This window comes from Scyliorhinus torazame, chromosome 15, assembly GCF_047496885.1.
Source record: "Scyliorhinus torazame isolate Kashiwa2021f chromosome 15, sScyTor2.1, whole genome shotgun sequence".
Lineage (NCBI taxonomy): Eukaryota > Metazoa > Chordata > Chondrichthyes > Carcharhiniformes > Scyliorhinidae > Scyliorhinus > Scyliorhinus torazame.
The window spans coordinates 66539814-66564891 of NC_092721.1; the positions used below are offsets into that span (position 1 = coordinate 66539814).

The following is a 25078-nucleotide window of genomic DNA, read 5'->3' on the forward strand; positions in this document are numbered from 1 at the left end:
TGTGATATCAATAACTTTCAGGTCATTTTGTTTTTCCTCTGAAAGGCAGCTCAACAATTTATCCCAATTTTTAAGAATATCCTCGTTTTCCAATTTAATTTGAGGTATGTCAAATTCCAAGTCATCTGGATGTGGTTCATCACTTTGAGTTAGAATCATTAAAACCTCCTCCGTTTTCTCTCCTTTATTTCAAAGTACCTTTTAAGCCCATTCACATGACACACTCGGTGAATTTTCCTTCTATCCGGCGTTTTTACCACATAATTCACCTCACTTAATTTCCTTTCAATCGGATATGGTCCTCAAAAACATGCTTTTAAAGGTTCACCTACCACTGGTAACAATACTAAAACTTTATCTTCACTGGCAAAACTACGAACTTTGGATTTCTTGTCCGCAACCCGTTTCATCACATTTTTTGCAACTTTTAAATGCTGTCTAGCCAATTCACCTGCGCTATTTAATCATTCCCTAAAATTTGACACATAATCCAATAATGTAAGTTCCGATTTCTCGCTCACCAATTTTTCCTTAATCAATTTAAGTGGTCCTCTTACCTCATGACCAAATATTAGTTCAAAAGGACTAAATTTGGTTGACTCATTAGATGCATCCCTAATTGCAAACAGTATGAATGGAATTCCTTTATCCCAATCCTCTGGATAATCGTGACAATAAGCCCTCAACATTGTCTTTAATTTCTGATGCCACCTTTCTAACGCTCGCTGCGATTATGGATGGTGCGCCATTGATTTAAATTGTTTTATTCCTAAGCTATCCATAACTTCTTTGAATAACCTTGAGGTAAAATTCGATCCTTGATCCGATTGTATTTCTGCGGGTAGTCCATATTTGGTAAAGAATTTAAGTAACTCCTCCACAATCTTTTTAGCTGTAATATTATGTACTGGAATGGCCTCTGGAAACCTAGTAGACACATCCATTATCACCAAAAGATATTGATTCCCACTTTTTGTTTTAGGAAGCAGCCTACGCACTCAATTAGGACCCGTGTAAAAGATTCCTCAAATGCTGGAATGGGTATTAAGGGCACTGGTTTTATCACTGCTTGAGGTTTCCCTATCACTTGACATGTGTGACATGATTGACAAAATTTAACTACATCTTTATGTAGTCAAGGCCAATAAAAATGTTTTTGTATTTTAGCTTGAGTTTTCCTTATTCCCAAATGACCTCACACTGGTATCTCATGTGCAACTCGCAACACCTCCTTTCTATACCCTACCAGCAATACTACTTGATGAACTTCTGCCACTTTTCATCCACCTGCATATGTAACGGTCTCCATTTTCTCATCAAGACGTCACTTTTATGGTAATAACACTCTGGTATACACGCAGATTCCTCTTCCGTGTATGCTTTCTGATACATCCGTTTTATTTCTATATCTTTTTGTTGTAACTCCGCCAATTTTCCTGAACAAAAAATATCCGACTCATCCTCCACCTGTTCTTGTTTTTTTTCAACCATCTGATCAAAAATCATTTCTGATAATTGCACTTCAACTTCATCTTCACTCTCTGATTTCTCCTCTTGTCTTAACCTGTGACTTTGCGACCATGTTACTAAACAATCCGGAAAAATCCCAGGATATTCGTCCTTCAACACTTCAGTTGTCTGATTTTCCAATGGCTTATCAACCACCGTAGGCATCACTTCCACCTGCGATCCAGCTATATCATTACCCAAGATAAACTGTATTTCTGGACAAGATAGTTTCTCTATTACTCCTATTACCACTTCACCACTCTTCACTGGACTTTCCAACCTTACCTTATATAATTGAACACTACTCCTCTCATCCTGAATTCCACATCCTACCACGTTTTCTGGCAACATTCTTCCCAAACTACCTAACTCCTCATGTCATACCATTAAAGATTGACTAGCTCCCGTATCTCTTAAAATTGTGACTTCTTTACCTGCTCCTCCTGATACACATGAGTAAACTTTAACCACATAAGTACATTCTTTGAAGAGATCTGGCACCTTCTTATCAATCACCTCTTGATCAGGCTGTGCAATCCTTTTGCACCTCCTTTGCTTCACTTCAGCTTTCCTTTACTATTCTAACAAACCCCACTGAATTATCCTGTTTTACCACATCAGCCTTCCCGGTGCTTTTCTTCAACCACTAATACTGTGACTCTACATGGCCTAGTTTATTACAGTGAAATCATTTGAAACTTTTCATTTCTTTTCCTCCCTCCTGGATTTCTTTTTTGTTCTGAGGTACTTATTATCTCCCTTTATTATCAGCTCACCTTTGCATCTACCACTTGAGTATTTCTCATGTCCCCAGTTTCTATCCCTCACATGCTGAAACTGCTGTCAGAAACCAAGCTTTGATTTATGAACTAATTCATAATCGTCTGCCATTTCTGCTGCTAATCTCGCAGTTTTAACCTTCTGTTCTTCCACAAGAGTTCTCACTACATCAGGAATTGAATTTTTAAACTCGTCCAAAAGTATAATTTCTCTGAGAGCTTCATACGTTTGGTCGAATTTCAAAGCCCTTATCCACCTATCAAAATTGCTCTGTTTGAGCCTTTCAAACTCCATGTATGTTTGACCAAATTCTTTCCAAAAATTTCTAAACGTTTGTCTGTAGGCTTCAGGCACCAGTTCATATGCACCCAAGATGGATTTTTTCACCTCCTCATATGCCCCAGATACCTCCTCCGGTAGTGATGCAAACACTTCACTAGCTCTACCAACCAGCTTTGTTTGAATCAGTAATGCCCACATGTCCTGTGGCCATTTCATTTGTTTAGCCGCCTTCTCAAATGAAATGAAAAAGGCTTCTGCCTCCTTCTCGTCAAACCTTGCTTGGACATATTGAAATAGATTCCCACCAAGCCTTCGGCTTTGACACTCGTTCTCACTATCCTCATCACTATCATCCAACTGTAGATGACCCTTTACGTCTGCCAATTATAGCTGACTGTCATGTTTCATGGCCGTTTTCTGAAGTTCAAACTCTCTCTCTTTATCTTTTTCCCTGATCTGTATCTCCCTTTCTCTTTCTTTTTGTTCTGCTCGGACTTTTCTTTCTTTTCTCCTTTCTTCTCTCTCCTTTTCCTTTTCCTCTCTCTCTCTCTCTTTCTTTTTCCTTTCTCTCTCTTTCTTTTTCCTCTCTATTTCTTTCTTTCTCTCTTTCTTTTTCCTCTCTCTCTTTTCCCTCTCTCTCTCTTTCTCTCTCTCTTTCTTTTTTCTCTTTCTCGTATTAAAGCTGCTTTAATTCTTTCTCATGTTCCATTTGTTTAATTTGTAACTGAATTTTTTGCCATTTCCAATGAGTCAAACTGTATCTTAGGCAACTTTAAATGCTTAGCTACCGCCATAATTACCTCATCTTTTCACAGTTTGTCAGGTAATGTTAACTGCAATGTTTTTGCCAAATCTAACAGCATGCTTTTAGTCTCTGTCCGTAAGGTACTGCGTGTGACCGTCTCCACCCCCAAAAACTCCAGACCCTCTGTAAGAGCCATTGTCCACAACACACTCCCCACTTAAACTGGAATACCACACCTGAAAAGCAACCACAATATGCTCACCCCTCACTGTCTTTAAGTTCACTAAGGCAATCCAATAGATAGACTTTTATCCCTCTTGAGCCCCCAATTTGTTAGGGCCAGGGTTTAGAGAAACCCAAAGTGTATCATGGAGTTCACCTGACCCACAACTTGTAATAGATTGTGGTTATGGGGAGCACATGGTCCACTCTATAGGTATTGTGCAAACAGAGCTTTACAGTACTTTTAAATTAAAACAATGTTTATTCTATGAACTCAAGTTAACCTTTTTAAAACATACAGTGAACATCTTAGCAACCATCAATTCAAATACAACCCCCAAAGAATACAACACTAAGTAATCCTTAATAACTTCCTGAACAATATCCAGAAGACAAAAGAAACACCTTTTAACAGAAGCACATTAGGTTTACATTCACTACTGAGAACATGTATAATTCTGAATTCACCAAATGATCAAGAGATAGTATTTTCATGGCAGAGAGATCAACAGTACGCCTGCTCTGTCTGGCTTCAGCTCCAACTGAAAATAAAACTAAAACACACCCTGCAGCAACAGCCTAAAACGAAAGTAAAAAGCTGACAGACAGCCCAGCTCCACCCACTCTCTGACATCACTGCAGTAGTAAACACCCATTTCTTGAAGGTACTCTCACTACAGATATTTATATACACACCCATTTATAAACACCCATTTCTTAAAGGTACTCTCACATGACTTAGGCTTCAAATGAAGTTACTGTGAAAAGCCCCTAGTCGCCACATTCCGGCGCCTGTTCGGGGAGGCTGGTACGGGAATAGGGAGCACCTTGACAAACAGAGTTTTTCCAGCTGTGTTTTGTTGTCTTGGATTTGGAGTGTCCAATGATATTTTGTTTTTGTGTTGCAGAAGCAAATTCGGTGCTGCTTCCATTGACCTGCTTATGGAATTGGTCTGAGTGGTACCTGCATTGTTTGCTGCCTAAGCACTCAGTGAGGGGCTGAGGAGCGTACATTAGCAGCACATTGTACAGCCAGCCTGCTCTCAAATGCTTCTGATTTGTCTCCCTTTTTCCTCAACAGAGGAATCCCCCAAAAGGAGGCTGACAGAGCTCTCTGCTTTGTCTGATGCATTTCCCCGTCCTCAGTTCTCACTGATTCCCTTCTCTCCCAGAACTACAGTATAGAGGGTAAGAGGATGACTCTGAAACAAGCAATCAGTAGCCCCTCAAAGGCCAGGCAGATAAAAAGTAAATTAAAATTGCACCCGCCCAGCGTGATACAGATCCCAACGCCTCGGGAGATTCCGTTGAATCTCGCAAGATTTTTTGAGCGTCCCGAATTTCGCGGGAGGCCTCTCGCGAAATTCAATGACCATGTCTCAACACCAAGTTGGACGCTACAAAGCCGCTGAATTGAGCTCTTGTGTCTGCCTTTACAGTAGAAGATACAAATTACGTAGCAGAAATAGATGATAACTAAGGGGTTAATCAGAGTCAAAAAGTAATGTAATTATAATCAACAGTGAAAAACTATCAACGGAACTTAAGGGGTTAAAAGCAAATAACTCCAAGAACCTGCTGGCCAACCTCCAAAGATTCTAAAAGAGGTAGTTACAGAGACATAACATGCACGAGCTATTATTTCCCAAAATCCAGTACAGTTGGATGTTAGCAAAAGTAACATTATTACAGAAAGGAGAGGAAAAGAGAAATTATTGTGGCCTCTTGGCCTGACATCGGTCATCAAGAGAATGCTGGAATCTATATTAAAGGAAGTCTTTACAATGCACTTCAAAAATCATGTATCGTCAGATAGTGTCAATGCAGTTTTATGGAAGGAAAATCATCTTCAAACACGTGTTGGAGGTTTATGAGGATGTAGGATAGATAAAGAAGAGCCAGATGTTGTACTACAATTTGATTTCCAAAAGATGTTCAGTAAGGTGCAACACAAAAGGGTAATAAGATCTGAGGCGGAATTCTCCCCAAACGGCGCGATATCTGCCGACTGGCGCCCAAAACGGCGCCAATCAGACGGGCATCGCGCCGCCCCAAAGGTGCGGAATGCTCCACATCTTTGGGGGCCGAGCCCCAGCATTGAGGGGCTTGGCCGGCGCCGGAGGGATTTCCGCCCCGCCAGCTGGCGGAAACGGCGTTTGTTGCCCCGCCAGCTGGCGCGGAAATGACATCCCCGGGCGGCGCATGCGCGGGAGTGTCAGCGGCCGCTGACAGTTTCCCGCGCATGCACAGTGGAGGGAGTCTCTTCACTGTGGGAAGAGACTCCCTCGGCACAGGCCCGCCCGCGGATCGGTGAGCCCCGATCACGGGCCAGGCCACCGTGGGGGCACCCCCCAGGGTCAGATCGCCCCGTGCCCCTCCCAGGATCCCGGAGCCCGCCCACGCCGCCTTGTCCCGCCGGTGATTACCTACTTTAATTTACGCCGGTGGGACAGGCAATTTCTCGGCGGGACTTCGGCCCATCCGGGCCGGAGAATCGAGCGGGGGGGGCCCGCCAACCGGCGCTGCCCGATTCCCGCCCCCGCCCAATCTCCGGTACTGGAGACTTCGGCAACCGGCGGGGGCGGGATTCACGGCGGCCAACGGCCATTCTCCGACACGCTCGGGGGTCGGAGAATGACGCCCAAGGTCATTGAGTTGAGGATAATATATTTGCAAGGCTGAAGGATGTTATGATCACAGGTGATGTTATAATTGAATGGGAACCACTTCCGGTGATAGTGATGTGCTGAGCAGGTGCACATCAGGTGGCTCTCCTCCAGAATACAACAAATAGGCACTTTTAGTCGAAATTAGCCTGAAAAATCAGTCTTATCTCACCCAGCGGGGGGGTCGGAGAATGACGCCCACTATTTCAACACCCCGGCAGAGGCGAATGTGCTTGTTCAGATGAACGGTCTGGACAAAGGGCAGGCAAGGCAGCACTGAGGGCAACAGGAAGGAGGAAAGAGGGGGAAAGAAAAAACCATGATAAACGCATACTATGTTTGCGTGGGACTGTACTGCCTCACTTTGCACAGAAATGTCAGACCACAGGGAAGGACGAGGGCAGCGAAACGCAGGAGGGGGCAAGAAAGAGTAGGAGGGAACAGATATCTAATGGGTATGGGAAAGGGGTAAGATCATCTCTGGGAGGGGGACCACCACACTAGTGGGGAAAACTAGCGCTCGGAAGAACAAAAGCAAGGGGGGGGCTGCAGCGCACTTCCCAACAGGGTGGAAGCATCTGGCGGGAGCGGGGCGGGGGGGGGGGGGGAGGCGGGTGGACGACGGGTGGAGCACAGGGGCAGGAATGGGGAATGGAAGGGGGGAGTTGGGGAGGGGGGGACATGGTAGTGAGGAGCGGGTAGCAAGGGGAGGCAGACGGGGAAGGGTGCACACAAGGGGAATACAAGATCAAGAAAGGGATGGTTCTCAAATTGGATTCAGCAGATAAGATGCAGATTGAGGGAACCAGGTGGTGGCGCAAGCAGCCACTTTGGAGGGTCCCAAAACAAAGGGAGACCCCAGAGTGCAGGGGCGCACCCATGTGGCCTACACACTGTTGGTGGCCATATTGGGTGCCCCCAGACGATGCGCAGGGACCTGGCCTCATGGTGGGAATGGCGACTGCGGCCGTTTTGGACAGCCCCCGAACAAAGGGAAACTAAGGAGAGCAGGAGTGTGTCCACTAGGTAAGTATGGTTGATCCTGCTGGAAGGGGGAGCAAATGCCCCCCCCCCCCCCCCCCCCCCCCACCAGGATTATCACCTGGAACATTAGGGGACTTAACGGCCCAGTGAAAAGATCCAGAGTCTTTGTCCATCTAAGATGCTTGAAAGCCAACACAGTCTTTCTTCAAGAGGGAGAAGGACCGACAGTGGGTAAGGAAGGGCTGGGTGGGACAGACATACCACTCATGTTACGGGACGAAGGCTAGGGGCTAGATATCCTGATTAGCAAGAGGACAGTGTTCATGGCAACAAGGACGGGCACGGACCAAGGGGACGGTACGGTGTTCTAGATGAGGCACCGGTAGTCCAGGTAAACGTGTACGCTCCCAACTGGACGACATGGTGTTTATAAAGACTTACACACCGACTTATCATGGGGAGTGGGGAGACTTTAATTGTGTGCAGACCGAGCAAACCCCAGTTTTGGGAAAAAGACAGTCATGGCTAGGGAATTGGGAGCATTCATAGAACAGATGGGGGCAGTGGACACATGGCGCTTCCTACATCCTGGTGAGAAGGAATTTTTGTTCTTTTCACCGATGCACAAGGTCTCCATCCGAATCAACTTCTTTGCAGTGGGGAAATCAGTGCTTCCAGACATAGTAAGAGCAGAATACTCTGCAGTATCATCTCCGACCACGCTCCACATTACATGGATATGAAGTTGGAGACAGCCAGGCCCAATGCCCTGCATAGATGTTGGGCACGGACCTCTTGGTCGACACGGCCTTTTCCCAGAAAACATCACACGCTACAGGCGAGTACATCACTAATAACCAGAATGGGGAAGTCTCACTTTCCATGTCCTGGAAGGCACTGAAGGCTGTGATTAAGTGTGACAATATATTCTACAAGGCATGTATGGCTAGGGAAGAGAGAGCGGCCAGGCAGCAACTGACTCCATCTTGGAGGTTGGTAGAAGGTAGTCGGAGGCCCCGACCACAGAGCTTCTGGCGGAGAGGAAAAAGCTACAAGTGGGCTTTAACCTGCTTTCCACCAGGAAGGCAGTGCACCAACTCCGCCAGACACGGGGGACCTTTTATGAACACGGCTAGAAGGCTAGCCGCTTGCGGACTCATTTCGCTGCTTATTGTAGATATGAAAAAAGTCGTGAAAGTCCTGGCCAAGAGACTGGAGAACTGCGTACCAGAAGTGGTCGCAGAGGACCAGACATGCTTTGTCAAGGGTAGAAAGCTAACTGCGAACATCAGACAGCTGCTGAATGTGCTACTAAACCCATCCAGAGAGAGAACAGAGGTAATCGTCTCCCTGGACTCAGAAAAGGCCATCAACAGAGACGATTGAAAGGACCACATAGAGGTACTGGAGCGGTGTGGGCTAGGGAGGGGATTCACCTCATGGGTGAAACTCCTGTACCACACCCCCAAGGTGAGCGTTCGGACCAACACCACCAGCTCTGAATACTTCCAGCTGCACAGAGGCACCAGGTAGCGATGCTCACTGTCCCTGTTCCTATTTGCCCTGGCAATTGAACCCCTGGCATTCGCTCTGTGAGACACAAAAAGCTGGAAGGGTATCCAAAGAGGAGGCAGAGAGCATTGCGTCTCACTCTATGCGGATAACCTGCTCCTCTACATCTCGGACCCGCAGAACAGCTCGAAGGAAATCATGAAGTTTCTGGAAGAATTCTGGGCCTCCTCGGCCTACAAACTCATCCTAGGCAAGAGCGAGGTATTCCCGGTGAACCCGAATGGGGGAGGGATGGAGGCGTAGGGTCTATCATTCAAACTAGCCCAAAACAAATTCCGCTACCTCGGGATCCAGATAGCCTATGACTGGACACAGATTCACAAGTGGAATACGGCCAGCCTGGCAGAGGAAGTTAAAAAGGACCTACAGAGATGGGACGCTTTCCCTGGCGTGGAGGGTGCAGATGATCAAAATGAACATACTGCCAAGGTTCCTCTTCCTGTTTTGATCCAGACCGATCTTCATCCTCAAGGCCTTTTTCCAAGGAATAGATAAAGTGACCATGGCAAAAATCCCCAAAACTACACTGCAGAGAAGAAACATGGGTGGCCAGGCCCTTTTGAACCTACAATACTATCACTGGGCAGCCACAGCTGAGAGAGTGAGGGGATGGGTAAGAGAATTAATTGAGTACAGAATTGGTGAAAATGGAGGAGTACTCCTGTACAGGGAATGACTTCTGAGGCCTAGCCACAGCAGCGCTCCCATCTCTCCCCCCCCCCCCCCCCCCCGCGCCCCAGTAAAGTACACATCCAGCCTAGTGGTGGTAGCTACATTAATAATTTGGAACCAGATGAGACAGCGGTTTGGCTTACCCAAGGCCCACCATGGCCCTCATCTGCGGTAACCAAAACTTCCAACCAGCCATGCCAGACGCCACTTTTAAGAAGTGCAGACAGGACAGGGGGATCGGGGGATGCTTGCGGTTAGGGGCTTCTACATGGGGACAGACTCGCAACCCTGGATGAGCTGACAAAAAGACTGGGGCTACTGAACGGACAGTAGCTCCGACATTTACAAATAAAAAACTTTCTCCGCAAGGAGACGATGAGGTCCCCTTGGGCCCCGACAGACGTAATGCTGGAGGAACTGCTGGAGGCGGATAGTATGGAGAAGGGGAACTGTGGGGACATTTACGGACGTCTGTTGGAAAGTGCGAGGACACCGCTAGACGGAGCAAGAAAGAAATGGGAGGACGAACTAGGGACGGAAGTAGAGTGGGGACTCTGGAGCAAAGCATAGAGAAGGGCCAACTCCACCTCCTCCTGTGCTAGGCTAAGCCTCATGCAGTTCAAAGTGGTGCATAGAGTGCACCTATCCAGAACCCGAATGAACAGGTTCTTGCGGAGGTGGAGGGCAAGTGTGAAGGGTGCTAGGGAGGCCTGGCCAACCACGCCCACATGTTCTGGGCCTGCCCCAGACTTGTCAGTTCTGGACACCCTTCTTCGAGGCGATGATCAAGATTGTGGGGGTGTGGGTGGAACCGTGCGCGAGAGTGGAAATCTTCAGGGTTCCGGACCAGCCAGAACTACATATGGGGAAGAGGGCCGATGCCCTGGCTTTTGCTTCCTTAATTGCATGCCGGAGAATCCAGTTCGACTGGCAATCAGCAGCACCACCCACAGCTGCAGACTGGCTGGCAGACCTGTCGGAATTTCTCCATCTGAAGAAGATAAAATACACAATCCAAAGGTTGGACTGGGGCTTCCACAAACTGTGGGGGCTATTCATCAGCCTGTTCCAAGACCTGTTTGAGGCCAAAAACATATATGAAGGGAGAGGGTTGGGGGGGGGGGGGTTGGCAATGAGGGCAAACAGGACCACACAGAGCAGAAAGGAACAAAGGGGGGGGGGAGTGATGCAGCAAGGAAGGAGCCCAGGTAACATCAGGAAGGGACATAGGAAAAGACCAAGGATGGGGCCAGAGCCCCCCCCCCCCCCCCCCCCCCCAAATAAAGCTATAGGTTCAGTAGTTACAAATACAAAACTAAAGAGAGCCTACAGCATATACGATGGAAGAAAGGGCCCAAGATGGAGCCCGAACAACAAAAAGAGGGGGGGGGCAGAGGGGGAAGGGGTGCAAGGGAGGGGGGGGGGGGGTGGAGACCGATAAAGGGGGAACATGTAAATTGTACATACAAACCGTCTTGCTCACCTATTGTAAGGCGTACAGATGTAAAAACTCAACAGAAATATTTTAAAATAAAATAACAAAAAGGAAAGGGGGGTCGGGGGAATTAGGGGATTCGGGTTCTGGGGGTTATTTCCCATGTTTGGCTTTTGTAAATTGTATTTGATCTACACAGACTTGTTTATTTTGTATTGTATAAAATGAAAAACTTCAATAAAATTTTTTGAACAATAATTGAATGAGAAGATCCCAGAATGGAACCCTGGCTCAAAAGACCGTGACGTTACTTTTTTCATAAAACATGGAGGAAGGGTCAAGGACCGCTAATCAGTTTTAACAACAAGAAAAAAAAAAGTATAAAACATGAGAAAATTGGATTATGATACAAGACACCTTTACTCTCCCCCTTTGCTTCACAATTACACAGGTTTTAAGATTAACATGGATTACAAAATGCACCTTAATCTACAATGCTCTAACTCCCTTTTAAGCACACAAATACACTCTCAAATACAAATACACTCTAAACCCCAAGAGAATGTTTGTGGATGTTTCCTCAGTATTCCTTTAGATGATTGTCACATGAGGGTTTCCAAACTCCTCTCCCAAAACCCCACTTTAAGATCTTCTTTCATAATTAGCGGTTTGCATTCTGAAATTCTGACCAGATTTTTCAAATGTCACTTTAAAACAAAGCTTCTGCTCGCCTTTTAACAGTGAATCAAATCCTGCATTTTACACCAACCTCTTTAGGATTTATTTGTCTTGACTGCTCTGCAAACTGCTCACAACTGTTTTACCGCTCGATTCCCGGACTGTATAAATGACAGCAAAAGTTTCATCTACCTCTGAAGTCTGCTGTCCCACTTTAACTCTAGTTACTGGAATTGTCTCTTTAATTCAGAGCACTTTGTTTACTCTTCCTTAAATTCTTCTGAACAATACCTTGGTCTCTGTTCACGAAACGTCAGGTGTCTTAAACGTTCTTTCTACCCAATTCTTGGTTATCTGAATTCTATCTTGTTTCTTGGGAAGGTTGCATTTTGCAACTCTCTGGCCCTATCCAGCTTCTCCTGGCAGAGTTGAAAGCTGTTCTCTCTCCGGTAATAGGTAAAATCGCCTTAGTCTTAGATGACCATAGGCTGCTTTCTCCTTTGAGGGGGGAGAGCTGACTGGTGGTGATTTAACCTGAGGATCACCACACCTTAGGCGAGAGGCAAGGTTGAGAAGGCGGGGCCTTCATGAATAACCTCAGCTGGTACGAGAATTGAACCCGCGCTGTTGGCCTTGCTCTGCAGCACAAACCAGCTGTCTAGCCAAGTGAGCTAAGGCGACTTTACCTTACACCCCACATGGGAGGCCCCACCTCCAACTTCCCACAAATTCAGCAAAAACTAAAACTTAAATGTTTCTCACCTTATAAGGTCCCACTTGCTTAGCTTCACCCATATGTTTATAGCTTTTATTTATTCTTCATCCTGTAGCCCTCTCTAAGCACTATAGGAACACAGTTGGAACTTAACCAACCCTACAAATACCTTGTGCAATATAAATATAACTATAGGTTTTACCCTTTCAAGCACAGAAATATTAAATGAAATACACTTAGAACTATATCTTATTTCTAATGTTTACCAATGCAAATATAAATCCCTCAAAACTGCCTTTATTTTCTGAACAAGGAGCAGTTAATGGGTAGGAAGCAGCTGGCCTAACTGGAGCATATATTGAAGTTGGCAAACAATAACTAGTGGAGTACCGCAAGAATGAGTGCTGGCGCCTCCAATATTTGCAATCAATGTTAATACCATAGACATAGAAATTTCAAATTCAAATTTGCTGATAGTGCAAAGAACATGGGAATGGACACTGTGAGCAGGACCCAAAGAGATAGAAAAGAGATATAGACAGGTTAATTGAATGTGTGGCTGGATGGAATAGCATAATGGAAGGAATTGCGAGGGCATTCACTTGTAATAAAAGCAAAGAAGAATATTTTTTAAAGGGCATGAAACTAGTAAATGTTGATGTTTAGAGACACTTGGACAAGGAACCCAGAAGGTTAATTGTAGGGTCATAAGATGGAACCAATGGACTTTTAGCTGGCTCACTGCTTCCACCAAGGAATGACCACCTGCACCAGGATCTGAAAACACAGTCATAAAGTCCTAACAGCATTACAGAAGGCCATTTGTCACATCACATCCGTTAGCTTGCAAGTACAGCAAGCAATTAGGAGGGCAAATGGCATATTGACTTTTATTGACAGGGAACTGGAGCATCAGAATTTGGAAGCCTTGCTTCAATTGTATAGGGTTTTCGGAAGACCATAGCTGTTCACAGTTTTTTAACCTCCACATCTAAGGAAGGATATACTTGCAAAAGAGGTGGTACATCAAAGGTTCACTGGATTGGCCCCTCGGTTGAGATGGGTCCTCTTATGATGAAAAACTGAGTAAATTGGGCCTATAATGTAGAAGAAAGAGAGTTGATCTCATCAAAACATGAAACATTTTGAAGGGGCTTAACAGAGTGGACACAAAGAAGTTGTTTCCCCTGCTTGCTGAATGTACGTGGTGAGTGGGGGGGGGGGGCATAATTTTAAGATAATCGGCCGATCATTTAGATAATGAGAAATTTCTCCCCTCAAACGATTGTAAACCTTTGGAATTCTCTACTCCAAAGGGTTGTGGATACTCCTTCACTGAATATATCCAAGACTATGATAGATGGGGATGGGCAGGAAAGATGAGGTGAGACAGATGAGCTGCCATGATTGTATTGAATTGTAGAGCAGACGGAGGAGCCAAATAGTCTCTTATTGCTCTTGGGCACAATTCAGTGGCCGCATCATGCCCGACTTGGTGTCAGGACATGACCGTTGAATCTCGTGAGAGGCCTTCGCGAGATTTGTGATGCTCAAAATGCCTTGGGAGTGATCCAGATGTGCATATTTAAATTAGCCATTAGGCTAACTTAAATATGCATTTGCAGGATTCTTCCGGCACCCGGAACCTAACGGCCACACCTAGTGCACCTCGGCATGTTGTTGTTTAGTCCTGGTTTCCACAAACGTGGGCCAGTCATAATGGCACCTGGGGGGGTCTCCCAGGCCATTAGAGACCCCGGGTGTTCTGGGACAGGGCAGCATGGCGCCCTCTCTGGCACCTGGGCACCTTCGCACTGCCAGCCTGGAGTGGCACTGCCAGGATGCCAAGTTCGCACTGCCAGGGATCGGGTCTCTGGGGCCTTACCAGGTGGACAGGGTATGAGGGGGTGTCCCCTGAGATTAGGGGGAGGAGGTCAAACACTGGGGTGGGGGGTGGAGAGATCAGGGTAGCCATACAAAATGGCTCCCCAATCTGTAAAGAACCTTTCCAGCTGGGCGAAGAGAAACTTTCCGAGGCCAAAGAAATGGCAAAGTGCCGTTGAAAGCAGTGGATTTCTCGGCGCTGCAGCAGTCGAGAAACAGCCTGCTAAATACGGCCAAAACCGGACACAGTTTTCTGATTGAATCACACCCCTGTTTTTTATGATGTGGAGATGCCAGCGTTGGACTGGAGTGAGCACAGTAAGAAGTCTTACAACACCAGGTTAAAGTCCAACAGGTTTGTTTCAAATCACTAGCTTTCGGAGCACAGCTCCTTCCTGAGGTGAATCATTCACCTGAGGAAGGAGCAGTACTCCGAAAGCTAGTGATTTGAAACAAACCTGTTGGACTTTAACCTGGTGTTGTAAGACTTCTTCCTGTTTTTTATGTTCTTGGGTTCCACAACCTAGACATTATGAGAGAGCAGCCAATACCTTCTGACAGCTGGAGGTCACCTCCAGAAAATCAGGGAGAAATCCACACACATGATGGTAGCAGCTTGAACCTGCATGGCAGAGGCCATGTCGGTTTGGCAGTAGTCTGAACCTGCATTCACACCAGCCACATGATTCCTGTCCTCTGTCTAAGCTTCAACTGCAAAACTGAGATATTGGAAGGGTTCTGCCCATTGCTGAAATGGAAGCTGAGACAGTGGCCACCAGATTATCCTTCATGGGTCAATACCCGCTCTCGTAGAGTTGACAATCGCCTCCATGATGCAAAGGATGGACACTGAGCTTTGCACTATAACCTCTGCCACATTCGAGCTGGACTCCTCCATGCTCTCAGGCAGTGACAAGGGGCACTTTGACAGGTCTGCCAATGCCCAAATCTCTCAGTGTGCATTTTTATGGGAGTTTTCCAGTCAGCCACCCCCACTAAACGTTTTTTTTTTAAATTTGATCTTGGGATGTGGACATCACTGGCTGGGCCAACATTTATTCCCCATCCCTAAATGCCCTTGAACTGAGTGGCTTGCAAGGTCATTTCAGTGGGGGGCAGTTAGGAGTCACATGTAGGCAAGACCGGGTAGTGATGGCTGATTTCCTTCCCTGAAGGACATTAGTGAACCGGATGGGCTTTTGACAATCTGCAATGGTTTTATGGCCATCATCAGACTTTTAATTCCAGATTCTTAGTGAATTCAATTTTCCCCATCTGCCATGGTAGGATTTGAACCCAGGTTCCCAGATCTTTACCCCAGATCTCTGGATTCCTAGTCCAGTGACAATACCACAACACCACTGCCTCTCCTTATCTGAGTCCCCTGCAGCAGAACCCATCATAGTCATCATAGAATTTACAGTGCAGAAGGAGGTCATTCGGCCCATCGAGTCTGCACCGGCTCTTGGAAAGAGCACCCTACCCAAGGTCAACACCTCCACCCTATCCCCATAACCCAGTAACCCTACCCAACACTAAGGGCAATTTTGGACACTAAGGGCAATGTATCATGGCCAATCCACCTAACATGCACATCTTTGGACTCTGTGATCTCACCCGTCAGGGACCTTGCTGATGAGCCATACTTTTTCCCTGACCTATCTGGTTACTCACCGTGTGCTCAATGTGACTTCTTGCAATGTCTGTAACTGACAGGTCTTCTGCATCTGAAAGCATCCGAGCAGAGTGGTAGGGTTCAGGTAGGGGATTTGGGATGGGTGGGGGACAAGTAGAAGTTCCATGATCGTATCATGTTAGGCAACCACTCTATGGGCATGATTTAATGGAAGAAAAACAGAGTCTAGTTTTGGGCGGGTATCGCGGGGTGTTTCCTGACACTTGCATTGCTGAGAATGACCCTACGATTAAACGGGACTCTGCTTCTTTTTCGGGTCTAGGCAAGGATTGCGCCGTCGATTCCGCACTTAAGACACATCTGCACGAACGAGCTCAGCTCGCCAGTTCAGGAAGAGCTTGGGACGCCATTCTGACCCTGCCGTTTCCCCCCCCCCCCTCCCCCACAGAATCCAGACTCCCTCAATGCCCCAACTTGCTAATTCGGGAGTCCTTGAAACCCTGCACCCCACCTTATAAACGCAGGGAACCCTCAGGCCTGATCCCCAGCACATTATGTTGAAGAGTTCGTAGTGTTCTGAATTATCCCTTCTCTCCTCCCTCCTGTATACCAATGAATGAATGTTTTGCAGTTGAGCTGTAAATTCTTGGGACCCACTCATCCTCAGCATCCAATTCTGAGATCCAAGATGAGTTTTTAAAAAATTTTGGCTGAAACATTGAGCTTATAATTTTGACATTAACCTGAATGTGTGTGTTTGTGGATAGCGTGTAGGGGTGGGAGAAAGAGTGATAGGTTAACTTCCTCAGGGACTGCTTTTCTAAGGGCAAAGTTGAGAAAGCCAGCATTCTCTGAGTTTTGCCTTAAGTGGTTCAGGTAGACAGTGTGAGTGAAATGAGATATCTTGTCGACTGTGCTCTGAGGGATTTCTTGTAATCCGTAAATGAACTCAGTACTTGTGATCTTTTCTTTTCCTTTTATTGCAGAATTTCTCCCACCGCTCTCCAAAGGATTAAAAGAAAAATCAGGAAAACAGCTGAAGGAGCATTTTAATGAAGTTTTCCCGCAATCTTCTGACATTTTGGGCGTAAAATAAATATTCACCAATGTTCCAATTTAGAAACTGGCCTTGATTTTTGTTGCTTCCTGAACAGTGGTTGTTATTCTGTGAGTAGTCAGGCTCGGAGTCCTTTGGCAATTATATAATTGAAACTGGTTGAACAGGAGCTCACTGTCTCTTCTGTCCTCTTAAATCCTCCAACTTGCCCAATGAATTGAATCCAGTACGAACCCAGTCCAACGCCGGCATCTCCACATCAATGAATTGAAAACAGCAGGGAAACTCGTGAATGACACCAACTTACTGCTCATACTTGGAAACAACAATGCTGCTGCCAGTTTAGTTTTTTTAAAAAAATATGTTCTTGTGTTTTAGAGGCTAGCAACATTACAATTTAAAGTGGATAATATTGATTGAAAAATTTAATCAGATCAAACATTCTGATTAAATGACTGACCTGATCATGGATTGGTTCTGTTCTCTTACCTCTGGGAGTTAAGTTTTAATTCAACCCAAACCAGGAATCTCGTTTTGTCCGTCATATGTATCAGCCCAAAGTGAAAGTGAACATTTAGTGTGTGAACTTTAAACTGAACTATGCAAAGACTTCACAAGGACATTCTTGTGTTTCCTGTATCTTCACACCCTTTCCTTGAAGAATAATTTGAAGTAGTGATTGGTTTCATAGGCTAACAGGTGGTGATTTCTAAATCAATGGCCATAACCATTTTTATACTGATAGGGTGGTTAGCCTCATGCAAAGAAAGGGTTTTATGGACCACAAGATGCGATGAGGGGTTCAGTACCCACAGGAAGCCAATGCAGAATGTTGGGAGTAAGGTTTGAACCCTGCGCTTTCTAATGCAGAGGCGGGAATCTTAGTACTAAACCAAATATTTGCTTCTTCACATGGATGACTGGTATAAGAAATTGAAAAGTGTCACTCAGGTGCAGCAGTAAGTTCATTTGAAGAGTTTGATACTTTATTGAAGCAAAGTTACTTAACATCGAGGCAAAGGTTGTTCAACAGGTTCGCCACTTGCCTCATGTGGCCAATTGCATTTCTGAATCATAAATAAAACATGAATAATAATAATAACCTTTCATTGACACAAGTATGAAGTTACTGTGAAAAAACCCTAGTCGCCACATTCTGGCGCCTGTTCGGGTAAGCTGGTATGGGAATTGAACCCGCGCTGCTGGCCTTGTTCTGCATCACAAACCAGCTGTCTAGCTCACTGAGCTAAACCAGTAGATGCTTTTGTTGGGCATGTGATCTTAATACACGCAAATATAGGCATGTGTACTTCCACCTTTTTGCCTGTTTGTTGGTAAAAAGCAGAGGCCCTGAAATGCACTAAGTGCAACAGTGGGCCTGAAAATCAGTGTTCCATCTGTCAGCCGCAATGGTGGGTTTTCACACTGTATTGTCTGCTTCAGATCTGATAAATTATTCAACATAGGAATCATGCTGTTTTGCCGGTGGGCTGCATCTGATTAGCACACACTGTATAATAATAATAATAATAATTGCTTATTGTCACAAGTAGTCTTCAATGAAGTTACTGTGAAAAGTCCCTAGTCGCCACATTCCGGCGCCTGTTCTGGGAGGCCAGTACGGGAATGACTGTATGACTTCAGAACTCCATAGCTCTGAGCCCACTTCTCCAGGGCGCCACTTGCCAACCAGACGTGCCAGGCATCTTTACCATTTGCCTCCTATGTCGCTTACTTACACATTCTTTACCTGACTTCATGCAGGACAAGCTGGCTCACAAAAAGAAGGAGAGATCCCAGACTGGGGTGGAGTTCCCGAGATCAAGGTTCTCACAGGCGTTCAATGAAGAGACATAGAGCTTGTTGGAGAGGATGTAGACTGTGCATGTTCCGATGGTGAGGTCAGCGGTGCACAACCAAGTGAGAATCATGCATTAGAACATTGATCAGACAGCCATACTGTGAGTGCTTTCTCCTGTTTCAGAGTCACCTGCCATGCACTTATTGTCCCTCCTTTCTTTCAAAGGCACCTCTGAGACGCTGCCAAGGGCATCCATGAACCAGGCCCTCAACTTCAGCCGTGACGGCACTTTGGATGCGGAACCCGAGGACAACACCTTTATATGGACAACACCATCAATGCGCTTGCCAATATTTGTGGCCATTGCAGAGACAACTAGTTGTAAATTACCCTTGGGGTCACAATCTGGTGAGAACAGTGTACCATCTGGTCCACAGCAGGCGGAGGCAAGAATGACTAGCCTTCGGTCTTGATCCTAAATCAGTTGCTGGAGCTGCTAAGACAAGCATGGGGACATCATGATGGGATGCCAGCTGCACTCCTTAGATTGCAACACATAATGGAGGAGTTTGTTCCCCCTTCGGTCTAAGGTGGTAGCACTGACTTGCCAATGCAAGGTCCACAGCTTGCATGAAGGCAGCCAGCCGTCATGAAAACCTTGATCCAGGACAATGGTCCTGCACAGCTGCGAGGGCTGCACGCCATGTGATGTTCTCTGTTTCTTGTTAAGGATGGCTTTGATGTGTAGTGTTCAACAGAGAACAAGCTATGTTGATTAATAAAGCTAATTTATTAATACAACTTTTAACTGGATTCAAAAGTTTTACTAAGATGCAAAGTTTGCTAAATAATCTATGCCATAACTATATCTATAGATCTCCTAAACACACGCCTGCTCTCTATCACGCCTAAACAGCTTCTCCTAGAATTAAGGGTGTCACTTGATCTACGTGACTGCTCGTGATCACCATCTGGTGGTAGAAACATTTACATGAAATTGTTAACCCTTGAAGTACGATACAATATCCATATTGTCACATCCCCCTTTCTTTGAAGTTGCTTGGTCTTGTACAAATATATTTACATGATATGAACATTGTAAGCACCCTGCATGGTATTATTGTTACTGTCCATGTGTTAACAATTTGTTACAGTTCTCAGATTGAGTCTGTCCAGTTTCTTTTATGATGTGTGTGGACCTTCTCAATCTTGTTAGTTCATCAGGTGTCGTTGTCTCTGTTGGTGTGACAACATCTTGCTTTTGTGCCGTAGGAGTTGCCTTGAGTAGCGCTGTGTCAAGCTTTATGTGTGGAAATACAGGTTGAGCTATCTTCACTTTGAGAAGTGGTCTACGATTTCTTTGTACGGTCGAACCTTCATCTGTTAGAACGATGTATGAGTGTGGAGCTGCCTGGCGAATCACAGGTGCCATGGAAGACCACCCTCCAGCCGGAAGCTGTACCCACACATTATCTCCTGGAATGTTCCTGTGGTTGGAACAAGTTCCTTTGGGCCAACCATCTCGCATGCAATGTAATACACGCTGTATCGTTTGATCTTTGACTGTTTCTTCCTGGAATAGTTTAATCTTTTCATCAGAGACATGTAGATTTTCTTGAATCAGGGTTGCCTGAGCTTCGATTACCTGGACAATATCAGTTGTCCCTGGCTCTTACGTTTCACGCGACAGTGCATCCGCTACAACAATGTCTTTACTTTGTGTGTAGACTAATTGAAAGTCTTATCTCTGATGTTTCATTATCGTCCGTTGGAGTCTTGGAGACATATCATTCAAGTTTTTCTTGATGATCAATAATAAAGGTCGATGGTCAGTTTCTACTGTGAAGGTTGGGAACCCGTACACATAGTTGCGAAACTTATCCATCCCAGTGATGAGACCCAAGCATCCTTTCTCTATTTGAGCATTGCGCTACTCGGTTGGAGTCATCGCTCATGATGCACATGTAATTGGTTGCCATTGCCCATCAGATGTTTGCTGAAGCAGTACAGTTCCTATTCCACCTTTGCTAGCATTGGTAGATATTTTAGTGTTACCCTTTGGATCAAAGAAGGACAGGACTGGTGCTGTGGTGAGTGTGTCTTTAGGTCAGACCAATCCTTTTTGTGTTCTTCAGAATATGTGAAAACAACATTTCTTCGTATCAGCTGTCAAAGAGTTGTGGTATGTGCTGAGAGATTCGGAATGAACTTTCCCAGAAGGTTTACCACTCCAAGCAGTCTAAAAAATGCTTTTTTGTCTTTACGAGAAGACATTTCTTTGATGGCTGCAACGTTTTCAGTATCTGGCTGAGATTTGGTCCCACCTAAAAACGTGGGTTTGAAGATACCAAATTGACATTTGGCTTTGTTTAACTTCAAACCAAACTTCTCTATTCGTTGCATGACTTTAAGAAGTTGTGCGTTGTGTTCTTCTTCTGTCTCTGACCATATGATGATGTCGTCAACATATACTCTCACACCGGCAAACCTTCTATCATTTGTTCTATCGCTCGATGAAATATTTCGGAGGTTGATATAATACCGAAAGGCATTCGATTAAAGCAGTACCTTCCATATGGAGTATTGAAAGTACAAAGTTTACTGCTTGCTTCATCTAGCTTTACTTGCCAAAACCTTCTGGAAGCTTCCAGTTTTGTGAATATTTTGGCACCTGACAGCTCACTCGTGATTTCTTCACACTTGGGAATAGGGTAGTGTTCCCTCTTTTTGTTTTGGTTTAGATCCTTCGGATCAATGCAGATTCTTCGGACGCTGTTGGTTCTTTCATTGGAGATATTATCCCCAGCTGTTGCATGCGGTTGAGTTCCAGTTTTAAGCGTTCTCTCAAGGGAGCTGGTATCCTCCTTGGAGGATGAATGACATGTCTTGCATTCTCTTTGAGCTGTATTTTATATTGGAAGGGTAAAGTTCCCATTCCAAGAAACACATCAGAAAACTTGTTAATTATGGCATCAATTTGGTCTTTGCCATTGGCTGAGATCTTGTCTGCGCTGTGAATTCGCTTCACCAGCTGCAGCAGCTCACACGCTTGAACACCCAACAACGAAGATCGTCGTGGTCCTACAATTTGGAATTTGATAGGTATCTTTTTGTTTTAGACCTAGGGCTGGATTCTCCGCACACTGATGCTGAATTCGCGCCCGGCGCCGTGGCGAATAATCCACTTTCACACATGGAATCGGAGCCAGTGCCAGTTTCTCGATTCTCCGGCCCCCGAAAGGTGGTGTACCCGGACATACGCCGCGTCACGTACCCGCTACCATTGCTGGAGGCTCGCCACGCCATTTTTGCCCCTGACCGGCCGAAGTCCCGAAGGCGTGGATCTAATGTGGTCCTGCCGTTCAGGATGCTCGCGTGGCGGCTGCAGACGAGCCGATCGGAGGGCAGGGGGGGGCCTATACGGGACCGGGCGAATTTTGGGCGGCCGTCCAGGTCGGGCATTATTTACGAGGTCCAGCTCCACGGTCTGAGTCCACCATTGAGCACGGCGCGGCCGTTGGAGGCTACCGCCATGTGCATGAGAGGCCTCTGACCTAGAAATGCGGGGACCCGTATCTGCAGCTAAAGCTGCGAGCTTCATGGCAGTTCCCTGCGAGCCCCTTGCAGGGCTGTGAATATGTGGCCTTTTGATGCCAGTTTTTATGTTGCGAAAGGCCACAGTTTTTATGACGGCGTGGGGACTTGGTCCCAAAAACGGAGAATCCAGCCCCTGAACTGTTAGATAGCATGTCCTCATTGTAGTGATGACATTGCCACTGTGGTCACGCAACTGATAATTTTCAATTTGTCCAAGTTGGATTGGTTCATCAAATTAGCTGGTGCACCAGTATCCAGTGTTATGGGCCAGGGTTTAGAGAACCCCAAAGTGTACCATGGAGTTCACCTGACCCACAACTTTTACTAGATTGTGGTATGGGGAACAGATGGCCCACTCTACAGGAGTGGTACAGCAGAAATGGAAAAGTATTTTTTAAAGCAAAACAATGTTTATTCTATGAACTTAAGTTAACCTTTTTAAAACATACAGTGAACATCTTAGCAAACATTAATTCAAATACAACCCCCAAAGAATACAACACTAAGTAATCCTTTAAGCTTTCCTTTTAACATCCATAAGACTTAAAACACCTTTCAACAGAAGCACATTAGGTTTACGTTCACTACTGAGAATATTTATAATTCTGAATTCACCAAATGATCAAGAGATAGTCTTTTGATGGCAGAGAGAACAGCAGTACAACTGCTTGGTCTGGCTTCAGCACTAATACTAAAAATGAAACATAAACACACCCTGCAGCCTGCTCAAAAATGAAAGTAAAAAGCTGACAGACAGCCCAGCTTCACCCACTCTCTGACATCACTGCAGTAGTAAACACCCATTTCTTAAAGGTACTCTCACTACAGATATTTATATACACACCCATTTATATACACCCATTTCTTAAAGGTACTCTCACATGACACCTCCCCCCAAGAAAAAAAAAACCCATCAACTTCAAGATGGTTTCATTTTTCACCTTTTCACTATCCTTTAAGAAATGCATACAGTAAATATACTTTTTGTTAAAAAAAAACCCACACGCAAACAGGTACAATAATATAGTCCATTTTTGTTCTTCCTCCTCCAACTGAAATACTTCTCAATTGACAGTCTCTTTGAAGAAGATGGTCTCTGCACGATCCATCCATTTCTTTATGCCTCGGCATTTCTCTTTAAAGTCAGATACTTTAGTTCAATCTGATCACAGAGTCCCTTGCAATTCTCCAACACAGGAGCTTTGGTTATCACAGCTTTCAGGCCGTCAAATGCCTGTTGAAAGTCCGCTGTCCATTGAAATTTTCGACGTTTTTTCAGCAAGTCCATCAGTGGAGCAATCACGCTACAAAACCTTTACACAAATGCTCGATCAAATCCACTCTTGCCAAGAAATCGCATTATTTCCCTTTGTCTCGAGGGTGTTGAAAACTCCTCAATAACTGCTGGTTTCACATCCCGTGTGACCATTCGACTCTGTCCGATTGAATGGCCAAGGAAAGTGACTTGGGCCTTTCCAAATTCACTTTTGGCCAAGTTTCTCACCAAACCCACCTCCTGAAGTTGATCGAATAACTCCAGATGTTTCAAATGTTCTGTCCATGTCTGGCTGGAAATAACCAGATCGTTGATGTATACCGCACAATTGGGTAATCCTGAAACAATTTCGTTAGTTAACCGTTGAAATGTGGCTCGTGCGTTTTTCATGCCAAATGGCATAACTTTGAATTGGTATATACCATCTGGAGTCATAAAAGCTGAAATCTCCTTCGCCCTTTCAGGTAAAGGTACCTGCCAGTAACCTTTAAGTAAATCCAGTTTGGAAATAAAAGCTGATTGTCCCACATTCTCAATGCAATTCTCCAAACGTGGGATAGGATAAGAGTCCGTTCTTGTAGCTGCATTAACCTTTCTATAGTCCACACACAACCGTTGGGTACAGTCTGGTTTCGGTACCATCACTATGGGTGAGCTCCATTGGCTGCAACCCACTTCAATTATGCCATTTTTAAGCATACTCTCAATCTCTTTGTTAATCTGTGCCAATTTTAAAGGGTTAAGTCTGAATGGATGTTGTTTGATCGGAACAACATTTCCCACATCTACATAATGTATAGCCATTTTAGTACTTCCCAATTTATCTCTACAAACTTGCCCATGTGATATCAAGAACTCTTACATGTCAGTCCGTATTTCCTCTGGAAGGTAACTCAACAATTTATCCCAATTTTTAAGAACACCCTCGTTTTCCAATTAAATTTTATGTCAAATTCACAGTCACCTGGATTCTGTTCGTCACTTTGAGTTAGAATCATTAAAACCTCCTCCTTTATCTCTCCTTCCCTTTCAAAATAGCTTCTAAGCATTTTCATATGACACACTCGGTGAGTCTTCCTTCTATCTGGTGTTTTTACCACATAATTCATCTCACTTAATTTCCTTTCAACCTCATAATGTCCACAAAACCTAGCTTTTAAAGGCTCACCTCCACTGGTAACAACACTAAGACTTTATTTCCACTGGCAAAACGACGAACTTTGGATTTCTTGTCTGTTATCCTCTTACCTCATGACCAAAAATTAGTTCAAAAGGACTAAATTTGGTTGCCTCATTAGGTGCATCCCTAATTGCAAATAGTACGAATGGAATTCCTTTATCCCAATCCTCTGGATAATCTTGACAATAAGCCCTCAACATTGTCTTTAATGTCTGATGCCACCTATCTAACGCTCCCTGTGATTCTGGATGGCATGCAGTCGATTTAAATTGTTTTATTCCTAAGCTATCCATAACTTCTTTGAATAACCTTGAGGTAAAATTTGATCCATGATCCGATTGTATTTCTGTGGGTAGTCCATATCTAATAAAGAATTTAAGTAACTCC

At 45.0% G+C, this 25078-nt stretch overlaps 1 long non-coding RNA gene across 2 annotated transcripts in view; it reads left to right on the plus strand.

Annotated features, from left to right (window-relative positions):
- Positions 1-19437, plus strand: part of LOC140391399 (uncharacterized) — a 56643-nt gene extending 37206 nt beyond the window's left edge. The window contains exons 3-5 of one of the 2 annotated variants that reach the window (XR_011935044.1): positions 16767-16947; positions 18602-18757; positions 18864-19437. This is a non-coding gene — a long non-coding RNA (uncharacterized lncRNA). Of the gene's footprint in view, positions 1-16766; positions 18758-18863 lie in introns of both variants that reach the window. The other variant, XR_011935043.1, reaches the window with a different exon arrangement.
- Positions 19438-25078: the final 5641 nt, after the last annotated feature.